This window comes from Wyeomyia smithii, chromosome 3 (assembly GCF_029784165.1).
Source record: "Wyeomyia smithii strain HCP4-BCI-WySm-NY-G18 chromosome 3, ASM2978416v1, whole genome shotgun sequence".
Lineage (NCBI taxonomy): Eukaryota > Metazoa > Arthropoda > Insecta > Diptera > Culicidae > Wyeomyia > Wyeomyia smithii.
The window spans coordinates 163,916,595-163,938,648 of NC_073696.1; the positions used below are offsets into that span (position 1 = coordinate 163,916,595).

The window sequence follows — 22,054 nt, forward strand, 5'->3', positions numbered from 1 at the left end:
TATATTGAAGCAATACAAAGCTCTTTGCCTTGTATTGTCATTTGACATGCGACAACTTCGATGCCTGAAGGCGAGGAGAGGTTATTACGATAGAAAGAATAGCACTTCTTAATTTCTAGGAGTAGGGGAATAATATTAAAATAATGGAAGTTTGGATCAATATTCGAAGTAAGCCAAGTTTCACATAGGGAAAATGCATCGCGTTTGTTTTATTTATCAAAACTTTTTCAATTTTTGGTAAGATACATCTACAATTCCGTTGTAAGACAGAGATAGAATCCTTTCACATAAGCAGATGAATTCGAAGGATACGATCGCTGCAAGGAGAGACCATTGGGCAGTCAACTGCTTCAAAAATGATCTAAGTGTTGGGAGAAATACTGTGAGGAAATTTTTAATTGGATCAGGTATATCGAAGGTTTCAAAATACCAGTCCACAATATCAAAAAATGCCACCACTCCGGTTTCGAAGACAAAAGATCGAGGAGTAAGAAATCTACTTCCAATGCGCTAAAGCACTAGCGCCGACAAGAACACATACCTCTTTACTTCTTCCATCCAGCAGGGTTGGATGTCCGATCGTTCGAAGCTGCAGCAGGTAGTTGCGCAACAATACAGCCACACAGTAGCGAGCTGGGTGCGTAATTACTTCACGCAGCAACACAGCATACTAGCAAGTTGGTCTTGAACGCGAATTATCTTATCTTTTGTTTGGTTTGTATTCGTACACACATACCGAATTATAAAGAAACGACCTCTTTGTACGTTCGTTTCTGTCGAGTCTTCGACGCGGAATATTTGATTCAGGACAACTTCGTTTCAGGTTGTGTTATCAAAATTAATCTTCGTTTTGTTGCTCAAATTAATCTTTGTTATCAAAAACATGTGGAAAAACATATAATCGTAACAAAATACCGTCATGTAGGGCTCCTTTTGATATGCGGGGCTACTTTTGACATTTTAGTTTTATGATAATTTTTAGCAAAACTTTATCTCACCCTCATACATTATCTTCTACATGTTGATATAACAATGCAATGTATTTTGCACCATATTGCATAAACTGATCTCAAAAGTCACTCGTTCGTGATTGTCAGAACACGACTAGCCTTTAATAGCCGTGCGGAAGTAAATTATAGTTGTTGAAACTTCTATTCCAAAATCGATGATCATACTGACCATTAATTTTGATAAGCCGATAACTTCATCAAAAAACTGTTCCCTTATCATATTTGGCTATCAGTTTTATTAGATTTGGTTGGAAAATGGCTGGACACGTGTAACTTGAGACCATAATGTTGCCATTAACTTCTGTCCAGCAACTTCTATCCCAACCTCCGTGGTGCCGACCGGAATACGAGTAACTTTAGCGAAGATCGGGTAACCAACCCCCGGTGGAAACTATGGTCGTATGCTGACTGGGAATGGGGTCGTACGCGGCTGTATCCCCATATTAAGGGCGGCGTACAACAGCGTCTGACCCGAAGCGGGAATGCTGTATCCCGCCAGCTACACCTAAGATGGCATTTGGAAGGAGCATTTTCAGGAGCTATTGAACGGTGAGGAGCTGGATGAGCAGAGCAGAAACAGGATTACGATTACAAGTGACGAACAAGCTGTGGAGCCACCAACACAGAAGAAGGTGAAAAAGGCGATTAGTGAGCTGGAAAATGGCAAGGCCGCTGGGAAGGACCGTATCCCGGCCTAACTTCTAAAAGCGGGAAGCGAGCGGCTGTACTATGCGATCCACCAGATAATACTAAGGATCTGGGCGGATGAACAAATGCCGAACGACTGGTTGGAAGGCTTCATATGCACTATCTATAAGAAGGGCCATCGATTGGATTGTGGCAACTATCGAGGCATAACGTTGCTCAACTCCGCATATAAAGTGCTCTCCCGTATCCTGTTCTACAGATTGAGACCGTTAACGGAATGCTTTGTTGGCGAATAGCAGGATGGTTTTCGACAGGGGCGCTCCACGACGGATCAAATTTTCACCCTGCAACAGATCCTCGATAAGTTCCGCGAGTTCAACTTACCGACTCACCATCTCTTTGTGGACTTCAGGCTGGCATACGACTTAGTGGAAAGAAACAAGCTGTGGCAGATCATGCTGGAACACGGTTTCCCTACGAAACTAATTAAGCTGAGTCGTATGACGCTGGAGGGATCGAAATCGTGCGTGCGGATAGCTGGCGAGACATCAGCCGCGTTCGTAACGTTGGATGGACTGAAGCAGGGGGATGCGCTTTCCGACTTACTGTTCAACATCGCTCTTGAGGGTGCAGTACAAAGAGCAAACGTGGAAAGAAACGGTACGATCATCACGAAATATCACATGCTTCTTGGTTTTGCGGACGACATCGATATCATCGGTATCAACCGTAAGGCCGTGGAGGTCTTCGTACCTTTTAAGAGGGAAGCAGCGAGCTTGGGACTTGTCATTAACTCTGCCAAAACGAAGTACATGGCAGTTGGCAGAGAGCGTGGGAGTCCCCGTGGTGTTGGTGCTGAGGTGGAGATGGATGGGGAACGATTTGAAGTGGTTGCGAATTCGTCTATCTTGGAACGCTTGTGACATGTGACAACGATATGAGCCATGAAGTGAAACGATGAGTTACAGCTGCGAACAGGGCCTTCTACGGACTACGTAACCAGCTAAGGTCCCGTAGTTTGCAAACTCGCTCAAAACTAGCGCTGTATAGGACGCTGATACTCCCGGTGGCCCTTTACGGATATGAAGCATGGACGCTGAAGGAAGGTGATCGACGAGTGCTCGGAGTTTTTGAGCGTAAAATTCTGCGATCGATACTTGGCGGTAAACTGTAAGATGAAGTGTGGCGCAGACGCATGAATCACGAGTTGTACCAGGTATACAAACATGCTGATATAGTGAAGGTAATACAGCGGGGCAGGCTTCAGTGGGCTGGACATGTAGCCAGAATGCCTGACGAGAAAGCCGCCAAAACTATCTTTAATAGAGAACCAGGAAGAGGCCGTCGACTCCGTGGTAGGCCTCGCACGCGGTGGACGTGCGCGGTGGATGAAGGTATACGATCTTCTGGTGTACGAGGAGACTGGAGAACAACTGCCCAAGACAGAAGAAGCTGGACATCTCTAATTCGTTCGGCCTTAGACCGGTGAACGGTCCGTTAGCCAACAAAGTAAAACAGTAAGTAGGTTAAAAAAATGGTTTTTTTGGTATAAAGTCCTATCGATTTCTTAAATTGTTCAAAGTAGCCCCCAGTCGGAAGCAACAAACAACTTTTTAAAAGCTATATGAACATGTTTATTTTATTTCTCAACGAATTTAAATGAAATAATTCGTGACTGTTGCATACACATCCGCGTTAATTAAAAGTAATTATCATTGAGTTCCATTAACCTCAGTGACTGCTGAACTCCCGAACTGATCAGTTGATTTTTTGGGACAGGCAGCTTTCATACTTAATCCACGCTCTTTATGACGTTTATTATCGTTTTTTTACAATCGTTCAATCAAGTATTGCGTTCTGCTACTGCCAAAACGACAAAATAGTGCGATGTCGCGTCGCGAAAATACATTTCGCGTTGATTACTCGCAGTTTCCTAATCATCTCACTCAAACACAAGTTTATCGCGAAAGAACTCGGTTTGACGCGCGAAAATGTGCTGCAACTCCAGCCAAGCAAACGGCTAGGTTGTACCTTCGTTAAGGTCCGTGATCTTAAACTTGCAGAACAGATCGTAGAGAAACACGATGGCAAGCAGGAATTCGTAATCGACAATAAAGCTTATAAACTACGAATTACGATGGAAGATGGAGCAATAGAAGTAAAAATTTTCGACCTTCCCGAAGGTGTCTCCAACACACAAATTGCCGCCTTCCTTGCTGAATATGGTGACGTCATAAACGTTCGGGATTTGTTATGGGACAACCGTTTCAGTGATTTCGGTGGTATTAAAACCGGCGTTCGTATCGCGCGTGTAGTGGTTAAAAAGAACATCCCCTCTCTTGTTACGATTCAGGGTGAAGAAACTGCGGTGACTTATAAGGGTCAGAGGCAAACCTGCATACATTGTCATGAGTTTGTGCACATTGGCATCCCATGCGTGCAAAACAAAAACTGCTAGTGCAAAAGCTTGCAGCAGATCAATCATACGCAAATGTAGCGAAAGGGAAAACAAATAAAACTGTACCTACGAAACCCAAACTGAACAAGTCTTAACCAAACCTACCAGCTGTGAGAGATAGACTGTCGATCTTTGGCACTGCACAAACATCCAGAAGCGCTTCACCAGTTAGGCAAATGGAAAACACAAGCTTGCCTCTGCTATTTCCTGCAGCAAGTGTAACGAGAACAGAAACACAGCTCTGACATGTGCATTCCACATGTCATTAACTTCATTAACATTAACTTACTTCCAGCAGACCACACCAGTGGAAAACATGCTGAGAAGGTCAATTCTACCCGGCATCGAACCTTCAGTTCAATGCCTGGAATTTGGAGCGACACAAAAAACAGAAGTGTCGCATTTCTGATTGACTGAACCATGCTGTTACCAAGAGTACAGTCATGATGTTTCAGTGAACATATCTTTTTCTCTTTCGCATGTACACGATCATCGATTATGTGATCGTGTACATAGCATACATAGATATCGGTGCTTCAAATGTCTCCAGTAGGAGACTTGTAAGAACTTCAGGAAAAATAAAGCATTCATTCTCCTCAAAACCGTCTCTGGTGTAACTCATTCAACCGAACGGTCACAAAAGGAAACAAAAAGTTAAAATCGTAACATGGCGACCGTGACAGGACCCTGTGGCCTAACGGTACAAAAAGTAAAATGTAGACGAATATACAGTGACATACAGTGGGCTAAAACGGTTAAGAACGAAATCGATTACGGATGCAAAAAGTGACGAAAACGTGAAAGTGCGAAACAACGAACCAACAAACGGCAAAACAACGACAGATGTTTTGTTTTTCGTGGTGATTTTTTTTTTCTCGCAAAACGTGCGTCTAAGGCCCGGGAGAATTTCCCCGATGAAAAAAGTGTTGAGTGCTTTCCTGTTAAAGTGTTAAACATGGGCAAGTCCCATTCTAAATCCGTCACCAACAATGGAGATCCGCAGGTGAGTGTACAAAATACTCTGGATCTCCATACGGACTATCATACAGAGCACGAGTTTAAAATCAATCTAATCCTGTGCATTGTAGCGTGCCAGTTATTGATTGCGCTATATCAAATATATAAGCGTCACGCAAGGGCACAAGCAATAAAAATCGCCCGATCGGTGGCGAACGTTAATCAAGTGTAGATAAAAAACAACTTAAAAATCGCCCGAACGTTAATCAAGTGTAGAGAAAACAAATAAACAAACAATTTACAACAAACTCTGAAGCAACCTGGAGCGTGCGTTGGCAACCTGGAGAGTGCGTCGGCAACCTGGAGCGTGCGTCGACAACCTGGAGCGTGCGTCGTGATAGAGCGCGCCCTTTTTTTTCAGCAGCGATGGTAACAACAACAGCGGAACCAAGTAGGTTTAATTAAAAATAAACAAATATTATAAAATGAATCCTCCAAAAATTATTATAACATGAACCCTCCAAAAATTGTTATAACATGAATCCTCCATGGAGCAAGTTCGATATGATGTTGAATGTCACTTAGCAGCATTAAACACCATATCAAACAATTTCGCAAAGGCTCCCCATAGAGTTTATTGGAAAAATTTCCTAATAGAAAAAAAAAATAAAGCCCTCCAAATATATCAGCAAATTCAAAAAACCTTAGTGGATCACGAAACGCTGTTTACAGACTCCGAATTAACATTTTTAGTGAAAGCCTCCCGGCAAAAATATAACGATATAGTGGTATTAATAGAGCTAAAACTACCATTTACGAAAAGTAGCTTAAGTATCAGATCTATTGCAATACTTTACATTTTTTACACTAAATTAAAAAAGAAAACAAACCGAAAAAAGAATATCAATTCAATTATGGCTAAAGTGGACATTAGACTGGGCACCACACTCGTGCAAACGTACGACGGTGCTCCAGAGAATTTAGAAGCGTTTATAGACGCTGTAAATTTATTCAACGATACTGTGACAAACGATTTTGCCAACGCCACTGCCCCACAAAAAGAGGCGGCTCAACTTACGGTATTACGTTTCGTAAAAACGCGACTGGCGGGTGTTGCTCGTCAAGTGATTACTGATGCTATCAACCTAGAAGGTCTGTTAAATACATTAAAGCAACATTGTGAATCGAAAATTACATCCGATAATTTAACCGCAAAATTAAAAACACTCAAACAGAAAAATTCTACGGAAAATTTTTGTGACGAGATTGAAAGAGTCACGTCACAGCTAAAATCTGTGTACATAAGGGAACAAATTTCAGTAGATAGGGCGCATGCTATGGCCACAAAAAGAGGTGTCGAAGCCCTCATTAATGGTATAACATACGCAGAAACGAAAACCATCTTGAAATCTGGAACATTCAGCAAGATTGGTGATGCATTACAAAAGGTACTCGAAAATGACGTTCACTAAAAAGCAAACCAATCCAATTCAAATGCACAAATATTTGTAGCAAGAAATTGGCAACAACAAAATCGTGGGGAAAATTCAAGAAATTTTCCAAACGGTCGTGGACAGGGTCGTGGGCATTTTGGACCCAACAGAAGAAATTATAATAATTTCCAAAGAAATGGAAATCATAACCATTCTCGCGGAAACCACCAAGTAAGAGGTAATAATACTTACAGAGGATACCATCAAGGTAGAGGATTATATCATCAACGTGGACAATTTGCTCACAGAGGTCAATTCAATCCAAACATGTATCTTGCGCAGCATAACGGTGTGGTTTACCAACCAGTTGCTCAACAAGGAATCCAGCAAATTCCAATCCTACCATCAAACCAACAACATATGCCACAAACAAATAATGAAAATATACACCCTTTAGGGGTACAGTTGGGGCAGCATATACAATAAATGTGTCTGCCACCAACTACGTCCAGCTTATGGTTGATATGTCGGATGTGAAATTATCATTCATTGTAGATTGCGGATCTGAAATATCAGTCGTCAAGTGCGGATTAGTAAACAAAACCCAAATTTACTATCCTAGCCAAAAATGCTATATAGTCGGTATTGGTCATGAAGATGTAAAGACAATGGGTACAACTCAAACAAATGTGAAATTAAATGACTTTAGAATACCTCATATGTTTCACATAGTAAAAAACGATTTTCCGATTCCTACCGATGGAATATTAGGAAGAGATTTCCTAGTAAAACACAAATGTAACATAGATTATGACTCTTGGCTTCTCAATCTGACTCAAAATTTTGAAACAATTTCAATTCCCATAGTGAACAGGCAAGTCAACTCAAGTATCATACCAGCTAGGAGTGAGATAATTAAACAACTCGACCACATGAATATTCAGGAAGACAGTGTAATTTTCTCTGAAGAAATATACCCCGGAGTATTTTGTACAAATACTCTGGTAAACAAAAACAACTGTCACGGTAAAATTATAAATACTACAACTAAGGAAATTCAATTACCAGAAAACTTTTGCCCTAAATATGAATCCTCAGCAAATTTCTATTTTTGTTCTATTCAAAACAAAACGAACGAAGAAAATCTTAATGAACGAGCAAAGAAATTAAATAAGGAGCTTAAACTCGAAAGCAGTGAGCCTCTTATAAAAAATAAACTGGAAAAACTTTGCAATGAATTTAATGACATATTTTCACTTCAAGGTGACTTGCTTTCAGAAAACAATTTTTACAAACAAAGTATAACTCTCAATGACCCAAAACCAACTTATATCAAAAATTACAGATTACCGGAGTCTCAAAAACATGAAATAAATGAACAAGTACAAAAAATGCTAAATGGAGGGATAATTCAAAATTCGACCTCACCTTACAACTCGCCCATCTTACTTGTGCCAATGAAAACAGATTCAAACGGAAGTAAGAAATGGCGACTTGTAATCGATTACCGACAGTTGAACAAAAAAATAACTCCAGACAAGTTTCCACTCCCACGGATAGATGAAATCCTAGATCAATTAGGTCGAGCAAGATACTTTTCTACACTTGACGTGATGTCTGGATTTCACCAAATCCCGTTGGACCAAAATTCTAAACAATACACAGCCTTCTCCTCTGATAAAGGTCATTTCGAATTTAATAGGCTACCTTTCGGTTTGAACATAAGTCCTAACTCATTTCAACGCATGATGTCCATCGCGTTGAGCGGTTTACCACCACATTGTGCATTCCTCTACATTGACGATATCATCGTAGTGGGATGCTCAATTAATCACCATATCGAAAATTTACGTGAAGTGTTTCAACACCTAAGGAAATACAATCTCAAACTAAATCCAGCTAAATGTCATTTTTTTTTAAAATGAAGTATGTACCTATCTAGGACATCATATCTCAAAAGATGGCATACAACCGGATAATAACAAATATTCGACAATTATAAATTACCCAGTACCGAAAAATGCTGATGAAGTAAGACGATTTGTTGCTTTTTGCAATTATTATCGTCGCTTCATTAAAAATTTCGCCGATATCACCAACCCACACAACAAACTATTACGAAAGGAAACAGTGTTCGAATGGAATGACAAATGCCAATCTTCATTTGAAATACTAAAGAAAAATTTGCTGTCCCCTCAGATTCTACAATTTCCAGATTACTCCAAAGAATTCATTATTACTACCGATGCGTCAAAAGTAGCCTGTGAAGCAGTTCTAGCTCAGTTGCACGATGGCATCGAATTACCAATTGCATTCGCTAGCAAAGCTTTTACAAAAGGTGAATCGAACAAATCAACAATTGAACAAGAACTAACTGCTATACATTGGGCCATCGACTATTTTAGACCGTATATATATGGTCGCAAATTTATTATACGAACTGACCATAGACCACTTATATATCTATTCTCGCTTAAAAACCCTACATCTAAACTCACACGAATGAGATGGGATTTAGAGGAATATGATTTCAAAGTGGGATATATAACAGGCATTTCAAACGTAGTATCTTACGCGTTATCAAGAATTCAAATAACGTCAGATACTCTAAAAAATATGTACATAGTAACTAGATCTATGACAAAAAAAAATCTTCTACCACTACTGACAGCCAGGCACAGAAGCCTGATCAACTTCACGTGTACGAAGCAGTCAGCGGCTTAGAAGCTTTTGATTTGCCAGAATTAACATTTAATTTCAACGATAATACATCATGCATAGTCATGATTATATATGATGAGAGATTTAGAAAGAGGCTAACTCCAACGGTTACCCTCGCAGTAAATTCTTACCTAATAAACGATTTACAATTTACATTACAACATATAGACGGCAGGCCTGCCCTAACAAAAGCGAAAACAAACGAACAGTTAAATGCGCAAAGTAATGTCGAAATTAACTCAAAAGTGAAAAAGCTAGCAATTCAATCGAATGATGTAATTTTCTCATACATCGACATGAATACATTTAAACAGATAGGCAACGCTATTCTTCAGAATGCTGCCATAATAATTTATAAGAAACCTGTTCAAGTTTTTAACAGAGACTGAGATAAGCAGCATATTAAAACAGTACCATGACTCTGCAACTGGAGGTCATATCGGTATAAATAGATTATATAAGGAACTCAACACCTGGCCAAAAATGAAGCAAACAATTTCAGATTACGTCGGAAATTGCATGCTTTGCAAAATAAACAAACATGCAATACCTGTAAGAACACCCGTTGTAGTTACTACTACACCTAACACAGCCTTTGATGTCGTGTCCATTAACACCATCGATCCGTTCGCACTCACTGAAAATGGAAACCGCTATGCAGTTACACTGCAATGTGATCTCTCCAAGTATGCTATTGCAATTCCCGTACCGGACAAATCAGCTGTTTTCGTAGCTAAAGCAGTCGTGGAAAAATGTATACTTGTATTCGGACCAATGAAATGTATTAAACCGGATCAAGGCACCGAATACAAGGGAGTGTTTGATGAAGTATGCAAACTACTCCAAGTAAACCACAAATGTTCTACGGCGTACCACCCACAAACTATCGGCGCCCTAGAACGAAACCATAAATGTTTAAATGAATTTTCGCGAATATTTGTGAACGAGCAAAAAAACAATTGGGATGAGTGGTTACCATTCTATTGTTTTTGCTACAATACAACCCCAAACATACAACATGATTTCACACCATTTGAATTAATATTTGAAAAAAATGTAATACTTTTGAATTTTGCAACAATAACACAGATCCTTTGTACAATCTCGAGTCATGCCAAAAAGAACTTAAGTTTAGATTACAAGTAATTCACAACAACGTCACGCAAACACTAAACAGAGAAAAAATCAGCAGAACAAATATGGTCAACAATAAAATAATCCACACAGACATAAGAGTAGGTGAAACGGTATATTTACAAAAAGAAAATAGACACAAGCTAGACCCAGTCTATTGTGGACCATTTAAAATCACAAAATTAAATTTACCAAATGCAACAATAGTTAACGAAGAAAATAAACAGCAGGAAGTTCATATCTCAAGATTAAATAAACATATAGTTTCACCAACAAGTAATAAAGGTTCCTTTCCCAGTAGGGGGAAGAGGCGAGTCGAAAATTTAAAAAATAAGAAGATTAGGATCAACAAAACAATAATGTCTGTTGTAACAATAACAATTCAAAATTGTGAGAGACACTTGAAGCAAGCCGAACAACTTTTAATCAATTATGGCCCTTAGAGGAATGGTGTGACATGTGCATTCCACATGTCATTAACTTAATTAACATTAACTTACTTCCAGCAGACCACACCAGTGGAAAACAAGCTGAGAAGGTCAATTCTACCCGGCATCGAACTTTCAGTTCAATGCCTGGAATTTGGAGCGACACAAAAAACAGAAGTGTCGCATTTCTGATTGACTGAACCATGCTGTTACCAAGAGTACAGTCATGAAGTTTCAGTGAATATATCTTTCTCTCTTTCGCATGTAAACGATCATCGATTATGTGATCGTGTACATAGCATACATAGATATCGGTGCTTCAAATGTCTCCAGTAGGAGACTTGTAAGAACTTCAGGAAAAATAAAGCATTCATTCTCCTCAAAACCGTCTCTGGTGTAACTCATTCAACCGAACGGTCACAAAAGGAAACAAAAAGTTAAAATCGTAACACAGCCAAAAAATACGAAATACGATGCCCCCCCGCTGCACTTGCCACAGCGAAACTCCCCACAACAAATACAACTACAGACACGGACATCATCTTACCTCATCATAGGATCGAGGGAAATGAAACAGATAGCTCACTGTCCTCAACTTGCAGCCGCCGCTCGCGAAGAATCCCGCTGAGTAAAAAGATGAAACACTCCGGGAAAAACACCAACAACACCGAACACGTCCAAGTTTCCGATTAAAATGCAACAATGACCGAGTACACCAGCTGTTACATCGGAACCATCAACATTAACACAATAACCAACAAAACTAAACTAAATGCACTGCGCACATTCATCCGCACGATGGAGTTAGATATCGGATCGGTCGAAAACGAACAACTCACTATACCCGGTTACAACGTTATCTGCAACGTAGACCATGCAAAGAGAGGTACAGCGATTGCACTAAAATAGCACATCCAATTCTCCCATGTAGAGAAGAGCTTGGGCGGCAGGTTGATCGCACTACGTATAAACAATATAACACTGTGTAACGTGTATGCCCCTTCCGGCTCCTCTCTGCGAGAGTATCGAGAGCGATTCCTGAATAATACCGTAGCCTACCATCTCCGCCACCGTACCGATCACATCATTCTCGGAGGAGATTTCAACTGTGTGATAAGACAATGCGACGCAACTGGATACAACCAAAGTCCCTCTCTGCTAGCCACCGTCCAACAGCCTTATCTTCACGATGCATGGCAAACCCTTCGGCCACGCGATACAGAGTATACATATGTAACGCACAACTCATCGTCAAGGCTCGATCGTCTCTATGTGAGCACTAGTCTCCCAGAACAACTGAGATCAACAGATGCTCACGTATGCTGCTTCTCGGATCATAAAACAGTCACCGCTAGGATCTGCCTTCCTCTCCCTCATAGAGCTCATGGACGGGGCTTTTGGAAACATTGATGAATTTCAGATACGATGGCAATACTGGATTCGTCAACGCCGGCATTACCAGTCATGGATGGATTGGTGGCTGTCATACGCAAAGCCCAAAATAAGCTCCTTCTTCCGATGGAAATCGAAAATTGCATTTGAGAATTTAAATTGCGTACAGCAACGTCTATTCGGACAATTACGGCAAGCAACACAATTATCAGAACAATCCCGCTATGCTCACCACCATTTATCGGTTGAAAGCTGAGATGCTATCCCATCAACGACGCTTTTCCGAAATGTTCACCCAAACTATTCAAACCTACATTGCAGGGGAACCTCTTTCCTCTTACCAGCTAGGTACAACTGGAAGTTGCGGAATCAACGGTAATTCCGAAACTCTTATAAATATTTTCAAAAGTAGGTAAACAGCGAATTTAAAAATTTACGCGTATTTCGCGCGAACTTCCCAGGAAAGTAGTTTTTTCACGTTTCTCGTATGTATGACTTTATGGTTCTAAATTTCTTCAATAGTGGTATTCTTGAAATAAAATTTTCCCAATCGACGTGAAGTAAACGTGAAGTGAAAATAAAATTTGTATCGGTCTAAAGCAGAGAAAAACCCAAATTAATCCACCTAGAGGTGAGACTCAACCTTTCTCTTTCGAACTTATTATTTGTTTAATTGTTGATAAGATAAAAACCTATATTAATCCACCTAGCGGTCAAACCCAGCCTTTCTCATTCAAACTTTAACCCTCTAGTGCCCAAATTAATTTTTAGACGGACTTCGAAAAAATCACTATGAAGCTTCATAAACATTATTTAAGTTCTTATTGAAGCTTTTTAGAGGTTCAACTGAAGACCGCCTAAAGGCGGTACTGGGCACTAGAGGGTTAATTTGTAAAAATAGATTTACATGAACTCTTCAATCCAATAAATGTATATTCACTCTTTAGGTTCTAAAATATTGATGTTGCAATCTATACATATAAAAATATTCCTATGATAGTTTGAGACCCCTCCCTCTTCTGGAAGGGAGGGGTCCCACACAAATGAAACACAAATTTCTGCACAACTCAAGAACAAACCAAGCAAATTGAACCGAATTTGGCATGTGGATGTTTAATGAGGTAACAAATATGTCCATAAAGTTGGCCCCCCCCCCCCTCTTTTCTGGAAAGGAGGGGTTCCATAGAAATGAAACACAAATTTCTGCACATCTTGAGAGCTAACCAACTAAATGGAACCAAATTTGGCAGGTGAATGTTTCTAGAGGTAACAAATATGTTCCATGATCGACCTCAGGCAACATTTTGGATTGTAAGATGGCAACTTCCGGTTTCTGGAAAACAGCCAAAAATGGCCGATTTTCACCCAATATAAAAATATCCGGATCAAGAATGATACACAGGAGCAAAAATCGACCACAGATACCATTTTGAATTCTAAGATGGCGACTTCCGTTATTAGCTGTTATTCGATCATTTTCGGCTGTTTCCCAGGAACATGTGCTTCCAAAAGAAGAAGGGGCGTCGAACCATTATGGACAAATTTGTTACCTCTAAAAACATTCAAGCAGAATGACGCTCAGAGGCCAGAAATTATCTTAAATACCATTGTGAAATCCAATATGGCGACTTCCGGTTTGTGAAAAATAGCCTAAAATAACTAAATACCATCCAATATGAGCATCTCTGGAACCAGAATGATGCAATGAACTAAAAATTGACCTCAGGCACCATTTGGAATTGCTAAATGGCAACTTCTAGGAAACACTCGAAAATGACCGAATAATACTCAATATGGATATTTCCGTAATCGAGATGATGCATAGAAACCAAACATTGACCCTGGACACCAAAATAACTAAATACCTCCCAATATGGGTATTTCCAGTGTCAGATTGATGCCAGAAAATCTGCTGAAAATGACCGAATACCACCCAATATGAATTTATTCAGAATTAGGGTGATGTACTGAAGCCAAAAGTCAAGGAAGTTGTTATTTCGATAAAACCAAACATTTCAAACGATTTGTCTTTTGACTTTGATCATATCCTATGATCGATTCGTCGTGCATTTGCAGACATTGAACACATCGCAAGGAATCAATGAATTTGGAACGTTCAAATAGTACAATACCACATTTAAATTATGTTGAGGCCACGTTTATCGATAAAAGTGGGTATAGTTTTGAATAGTCTTTGAATTTCTTTTTTTTCCATAACTTTTGAGCCACATATCAAATTGTTATGAAGTTTGTTATTTGTAAATTTAAGAAATGACTCGTTCGTATGACACTAGTTTTGTTCAAATAAGTCATGTAATCTTTGAGATAATAGACTTTCGTTGTTTTATTAACAATTTAATACATAACAGTTGCTTAAGTTCGATTATAATATTTCATCATAATTCATCAGTTAACCCTTGACTAGCCCGCTTATCTGATAATAATTTTGATCAAATCGGTTGTGTAGTTTCTGATAATGAAGTTTCGTGATTTTCACATTTCGGTACATTACAGACGAAGTTACAGTTCGATTACAGTAAAATTCAGTAGGGTGTAGGCAGCTAGACTTATTAATTGACACTAATTTTGTGGAAATCGGGTCAGTCAGGAACCGGGTCTGAGAAAAGTGAGTGAGTCCAAGTAGTCTTCGGAATATGCTCCTTTTCATAGCTGGATTTCACATTTTTAAACATAACAGGCAAAGTAATAGTTCGATTGCAAAACAAATCAATAGGGTCTTATGAGGCAACTAGACCTTCCATTTGACACTGATTTTAAGAAAATCGGTCCAGCTATCTCTGAGAAACATGAGTGAGATTAAACAGTCTTCATAACACGTTTTTTTATAACTTTTGAACCACAACTTCAATTTTTTAAAATTCAAAAGTTAAGGGTTTTTTAGGTAGCCCGTTTCATTTGAATTTTGTTCAAATCGATTGTGTAGTTTCTGGGATAATGATGTTTCATGATTTTTACATTTTGATACATAACCTCTAAACTATCAATCCGATTACAATAAAATTTAATAGGGTCTTATGACACAACAAGACCTTTCATTTGCAATTGATTTCATGAAAATCGGTGTAGCCATCTCTGAGAAAGGTGAGTAAGAATAAAAATCTGCACATACACACACATACAGAAAATGCTCAGCTCGTCGAAGAGTCGAGTGATATATGACATTCGGCACTTTGGAGCACTTTTATACCTTAGGTTTTTGCAGTAATTGTGATTTTGCATTTCTAAATTTTTGCAAGCGTGTAATCTGCTATTGTGCGCTACACGCTAGTCGCACTTCGCGAGCGATTATCTCGAAACTATTTTTTCATAGAAGTGTGCTTATGGTGAGTATAGATTCTAAAGAACCGTTAACTCGATCAGGCCGAATTTTTGCAGGCATGTTTATAACAATTATAGTCTGCTCAGGGCCTCGGAAAACCGTTAAGTGTCGGTAGGATCGTAACGCTAGCCCCGTAATTATCCTGTACACTAAACAGTTGACTGCGAAGTCTGTTTGTAATAAACAAAAGTTCAAGTTCCGAATCGAAATGTAGCACTCAATGCTTTGCTAACCTGCTCGGAAACGAAGAAATTTAAATTTCAAGCCAATTTTTTTTGCTGCAAGACTTTTGACGAAAAATTTTAGACAAACGATCAGCATTTTTGCGAAAAAAAAGCTAATTTTGCAAAATTCTTCGTTCACGTGAAACGTTAAGGTATAACCACACACAAACATTCGAGGAAGAACAACAATAATCGAAAATTTCGGGTAAATTTTCAAAGCGGAATGCGTTATAAATCACTTGTACACTAGCGCCGCGTAGTGACCTTATTGCTGTAATGAATATTTTTTTGCAGGTGTACGAGGCTGGCGTCACTGGTAGCGCTATTTGGTTACGTAGTGCTAGTACTAAAAACTTTACACAAGTTTGGAACTCAGCTTGAACGTTTGTCTGCGGTAGTGTTCGACATCGGACCAAGTAAGGTCCGGGCCAATTTAGGAAGATCAACTTTAACGACAAAACCAACAAGGGGTTGCCCACAAGGAGGGGTTTTATCTCCCTTATTGTGGTCTCTTGTTGTCGATGATCTTCTTAACAACTTAACGAACCTAGGATACGAAATCATCGGTTTCGCTGATGACATTACTATTTTAGTTAGGGGTAAATGCGGATCTACTATTTCCAATAGAATGCAATACGCCTTAAACTACACACTTAAATGGTGTAACCTGGAAGGACTAAGCGTCAATCCTTCTAAAACAGTCATTATCCCATTTACAAGAAATAGAAAGTATAATATTGCAACTCTTAAGTTGGGAGGCACACAGTTGGTGCTATCCAAGCGAACCAAGTACCTAGGTGTTATGCTTGACCACAAGCTCAACTGGAACGACCATCTAGAGTATGCGATCTCAAAAGCAAACAACGCTCTTTGGGCTTGCAGCAATATATTTGGCAAAAAATGGGGACTCAAGCCGAGGATGATTCACTGGATATACTCGGCAATAGTGAGACCCAGAGTAACTTATGCCTCGCTAGTGTGGTGGCCTAAAACTTCACAATTATCAGCTCAGAAAAAGTTAGATAAACTACAACGTCTGGCATGCTTATCAATAACAGGAGCAATGGCCAGTGCACCATCCAAAGCCTTAGAAGCTCTTTTATATCTTCTACCCTTACATCAGTATGTACAACTTGAAGCCGAAAAAGGTGCTCTTAGGCTAAAACGTGTCAAATTCTTTCAGGAAGGAGATCTACAGGGACATTTACGAATCCTCAAAAATTTCCAACTGAACACCTTAGTAACCATGAATGAAGATCGAATGGACTCTAAGACTAACTTCAGTGTTCCTTTCAAAGTGATTGAATCCAATCGCACCGAATGGGATGAAGGAGGTCCTAAGGTTTGTTCAGGATCAGTCATTTTTTATACAGATGGCTCTAAAATGGGCGAGTCTACAGGCGCTGGGGTCACTGGACCAGGAATCAATATATCAATTCCAATGGGGCAGTGGCCCACAGTTTTTCAAGCGGAAGTAAATGCTATTCTAACATGCACAAGTATTTGCTTGGCTAGGAAATATAGGTATGCCAATATCTGCATTTTCTCAGATAGTCAAGCAGCTCTCAATGCTTTAAAAGCATACACATGTCAGTCGAAGTTGGTATGGGATTGTATTCAATCCCTACGACAACTAACTGTAACAAACGTTGTCAATCTATACTGGGTGCCTGGTCACTGTGGTATAGAAGGAAATGAAAAAGCCGATCTCTTAGCGAGAATTGGTTCTTCAACTGCTTTCGTCGGGCCGGAGCCATTTTGTGGGGTATCTTCATCCTGTTTGAAATCTGAGCTAAGAGGCTGGGAATCAATGATGATTGATGCCAACTGGCTTATTCCAAAGCAAGACAATCTAAACTATTCATTACACCATGTAAAAGAATCACACGGAACCTACTCAGTATGAATAAAGCTGATCTGAGTACGTTAACTGGCCTACTTACTGGGCACTGTCCGAGTAAGTATCACCTTAAAAAATTAGGTAAACTGACAGATGACTTATGTCGTTTCTGTAATTCTGAAGTAGAAACCTCGGAACACTTACTGTGCCAATGCAGCGCATTAATTCAGCAAAGACTGCGTATTCTTGGAAAAGGTATCCTCACGCCTAACGAGATATGGTCTGCTGAACTAATGAAGGTAAAAATAAATGCAAAGTCTGGGTGCGACTATCACTGATACCTATAGTGATGGAACGAACTGACAGTGCATAAAAATTAACGCGGAGTATACCACAATATATCTAACTAATGGTAGCAGTGGTCATAGGCTCCTACAGGAAAAAAAAAAGGTCCGGTCCAGTCCGGTCCAAAGTCCGATCGGACCGGAACCTTCAAAGTCCGATTATTTTCCAGACCGGACCGGACCGGAACACGGACCCAACGTTTTCGTTCCGATGTCCAACACTAGTCTGCGATATAACCTACATCTCATGATCTCATGTTATGTAAGTTATATACGCGCGGACGGCGATACATTAAAAAAAATTAACTGCGTAATTAGAGGAACTGACATTATTGATTCACATTAAGTTTAGCGATCCCACGATCGCACCTAAAATATGCCAACCTAGCGATACCCTAGTACCTGGCTGATGCGCTGACTGCTGCAGAAAATATGCCTTCTGCACTGGGTCGCGACATCATTCCGGTGCGTGTGCAGGTCTCCGTTGTAACTTGTATAAATAAATATGCGTTTACTTATTTAGAGTATAATGTGTAGCTACTCCAAAAAAAATTGAAAATTTATGTTTATCGCGAGCACATGTGTAAAAACCTATTACGAATCCGTCTTCTGATTCCAGCAGTACTGAAATTGATGAGTTGCCGTATTATTTCGGTTTGGAGATCACCGGTCACCTAGGTGATCAATTAAAGGGTAAAGTAAAGCTTCGTAGCCGCAAGGTTACAGGGTCCAATTTGACAAGCGAGTGGTGATAAGTTCGAATCTTAGTGAAACCAAGTCACTCGTTGGCTTTTGAGTATCGGTTTATTCTCAGACTTCTCTCCAGACTTAATAATCACTGGTCTAAAGCTTCGATATCATAGACTATAGCTCGTTATACGCTGTTAGACTGATAGCTTCCAGGAAGATATGGTAAAGTCGATTACGAAGGAAGTAGGTTACTAACTCTGACTGACACTCTGACACGCTTCTCAATACGTAATACGTAACACTGCAAAAAGATAAATCGTTCGGACAATGCGACAAAAGTTAAAAAACTACTGGGCGCAGTGGTACAAAAAAAAAGGTAAAAAAATAGGAAGGTTGTATTTGACACACGAACGCCTTCTTTATTTTTCCTGTGTGGACTTATCACTGCGACCAGAGACATATGATTTATTGTGATAATGCCTAGGTGTTTTCTGTACTTCGTATTTAATATTATTCGCAGTATCATATTGAAATAAGGGATACGCTTATCATTTATTTCCGTGCTTGTGTGTGAGTTTTACCTTTCCTTTTCAAGCTCAATGCTCTATACCGAGCCTCTTCATCATACCAATATCGCCTAAATACTATTTCCTGAAGAGAACAATCCTACGTTAAATCAGTTCAGTTTCATAGTAAGAAGGACTTATTTTTGTTAAAAGGAAAGCCAGCAGGGGATTGTAGACATTCAGTTTAAAGGAAGGGTATGTGGTGGGGAGCCCTAAAATAAACCCAAGTTAAGATTCTTTGACAACCGAATGGCATTATTCTTCTAAGATTCGAACCAACGACCACCCGCTTGTCAATGTGGACTCTGTATCTTTGCAGCTACGGAGCTCCTTAACGGGTGCTTGACTTGATGCAGTTTTATGCATTAGAAATTGGCGTTTGAAGTAGAAAAATTATTTTCTGAATAGCTCTGACGGTTACACAAGTATTTTGGTGAAAGGTACGTATCGTCGGCTGAAGGAAATGCTGGCACAACTCTAAACTACTTTTTCAGGTTTCTGTATCGGACGATATAGAGGTATATACACTCGGTCAGAATGCACTTTTCTGGAGATAAGGCGTCGTACACAAATAACGTAACGCAAGAAGGGAAGGAAAGGAGGTTGAGTTTGCGTTACTTATTGTTACGTATGTAGGAGTGGGGGTTGTTGATACAGTTACGTGACTGTGATTTGCCTTCGTGATCGAAAATTTTTGGGGATTTAGCGTTACGTTATTTTAGGGGCGGGGGAAGTCATATTGAACGTTACTTGTCGTTACATAGGGGGGGGGGGTCGAAAGTCTGTTTTTTTAGCGTTACGTAATTTGTGTACGTCGCTCAAACCCTCTTGCGTTACGATGCGGTTTCCAAAGAATCCGATTGTGGGGAAACTGTGGATGGACTTTTGCTGTTTTCAGGCATACTATTCTATTACCGGAAACACCCGATTTTGCAGTGTAAGTAAATTAGAAAATGATTGCGAGTGATGGATAAAATGATTTTTTTTATTTTGAATAGCTTCATGTGAATTACGAGCTGGATTTGACTTGGCCGCAGCAAACGGGAAGCTGAGACCTATACCTGGTGCACCTCAAGGTTTCCTATGCCGAACTTAAGTGAAACAAACCAGCATGGAAGAGGTTTGTCCTATTTTTGGTTTTTTCTTGTGTGTTTTTGTATGTTATCTTGAGTAAATCCTTATCCAGAGACTGCTTCTGACGTTGTCACTGCTGCTGCTTCTGGACTACTACTGCTGCTGGGATTACTGTTGCTCCTGGGATTACTGTTGTTGGTGGGAGTTTTGATACTGCTGCTGACATTGCTGCCGACCATAAATTGTTTCCTCCAAGCATTTCCGTGGAAACTATTACAGGTTCAGAAAGGTTCAAAGGGATCGGTAGACTTCCTTCAGCGGGAAAGCCAAGGTAAATGTTTTCGTTATGAGAATAAATGCTTATGTTTTTGCTTTATTTTACTTCTTAGACAGATACCAATAGTTCAGCAGTTGCGACATTGATCGGACAAGCAAGCCTACACAACTTAAACGCTGCGTTCGTATACGTGTTTTGTCTTTATCAGGAACAATTCAATTAAGTAATTTAAAAGAAATCAGAAAAAAAAAATTATATGTTTCCATTAAACTCTACTAGAAATTTGAGAAGTAAATTTTGAAAATATTACTAGTCCATACAAAACAAACATTGTACAATTTTGTAATTTTGTACATGATAAAATGATCAAAATTAAAAAAAATGAATAAAAGCTCAATTTATTGTAAACTTTTTTTGAATGATTACAAAACCATTTTCAAAAATTCTAGCCAACAGTAGTGCTTATGTACTTTGCTCGTTTGGTTCAGCGTTTGACGGTTCGTTTCGTTTTTCAGACTCTGCGCCACTCTATTCACTCTGGTTCAGGCCTATTTTTAAAACTGCTCTTTCGGTTATTAATATCTTTCCAAGATTATGCGAATAACAATAATACTGTCAAGCGCTATTTCCACTGCTTCCGGTCCATGGCGAGAATGCAAAAAAAAAAAAACAAACAAAAATGTTTCACACACATTCACATCCTGAGAGTAACATCTAAGTTTCTGCCGTGCACTCCCCGGGAAGTACAAAATATCGTCGGCAACGATATTTTTTATTCGCACGGCGGTAACATGGCACTACCCGGACATTGCACGGCGCTTTGGTATAAATACGTTCGAAATAGAGCTTTATTATTAATTAGAGACACCTTACCACTTCGGTGGTCGCGCCTGTGTATGCGAATGACCTACACAATTATAGAAGAGCGGAATTTTTTTCATGAATTATGAACTGGAACTATGCTGCTTTACATCCGAAAATCGCAGGTCCAGCGATTCGCTGTAGACTTTGCAGACAAAACAATCAAGGTTCAATTTGTCATGATTATTTTAGTTTTTGTTAAATCTTTTTATTTGTCCTGTATGGACTTTCTAACTGCGATCAGAACCATTGGTCTATTGTAAGATATGCTCGGCTGTCTACTGTATCCCGCACTTACATTATAAGCAATACCGCTACTGAGAACTGGCATGCTCATTATTATTTTATCAGTGCTTGTGTGAACCTATGTGATTTTATCTTTCCTGTTACACGCTTACTGTTCTACTATATCGAGCCTCGTTCCACCTGCCAGATAACACCAATTATAATTCCCTGGAGAAGTTTCGTCGTGCGTCCTTCTGGCCAGTTTTATTAATAAGTGGTACTTATTTATTTTAAGAAGAAATCACGCAAAGGTTTCATAGATTCCAGCATAAGGGGAGGGTAAGTAGTGGATCCTGAGATTCGTGATCTGAGATAAGATTCGAGCCCACGGACATCCGGTCTACCTTGCGGCTACGCAGTTCCTCCTTGTTT

At 39.6% G+C, this 22,054-nt stretch overlaps 1 long non-coding RNA gene across 2 annotated transcripts; it reads left to right on the top strand.

Annotated features, from left to right (window-relative positions):
• The first annotated feature begins 19,918 nt into the window (after positions 1-19,918).
• Positions 19,919-20,850, top strand: LOC129729711 (uncharacterized). 2 transcript variants are annotated; one of them, XR_008728731.1, is made up of 4 exons: positions 19,919-20,122; positions 20,184-20,305; positions 20,372-20,590; positions 20,649-20,850. It is a non-coding gene; the product is annotated as an uncharacterized LOC129729711 (long non-coding RNA). The 2 variants fall into 2 exon arrangements; XR_008728730.1 differs by having other exon boundaries at positions 19,919-20,305.
• Positions 20,851-22,054: the final 1,204 nt, after the last annotated feature.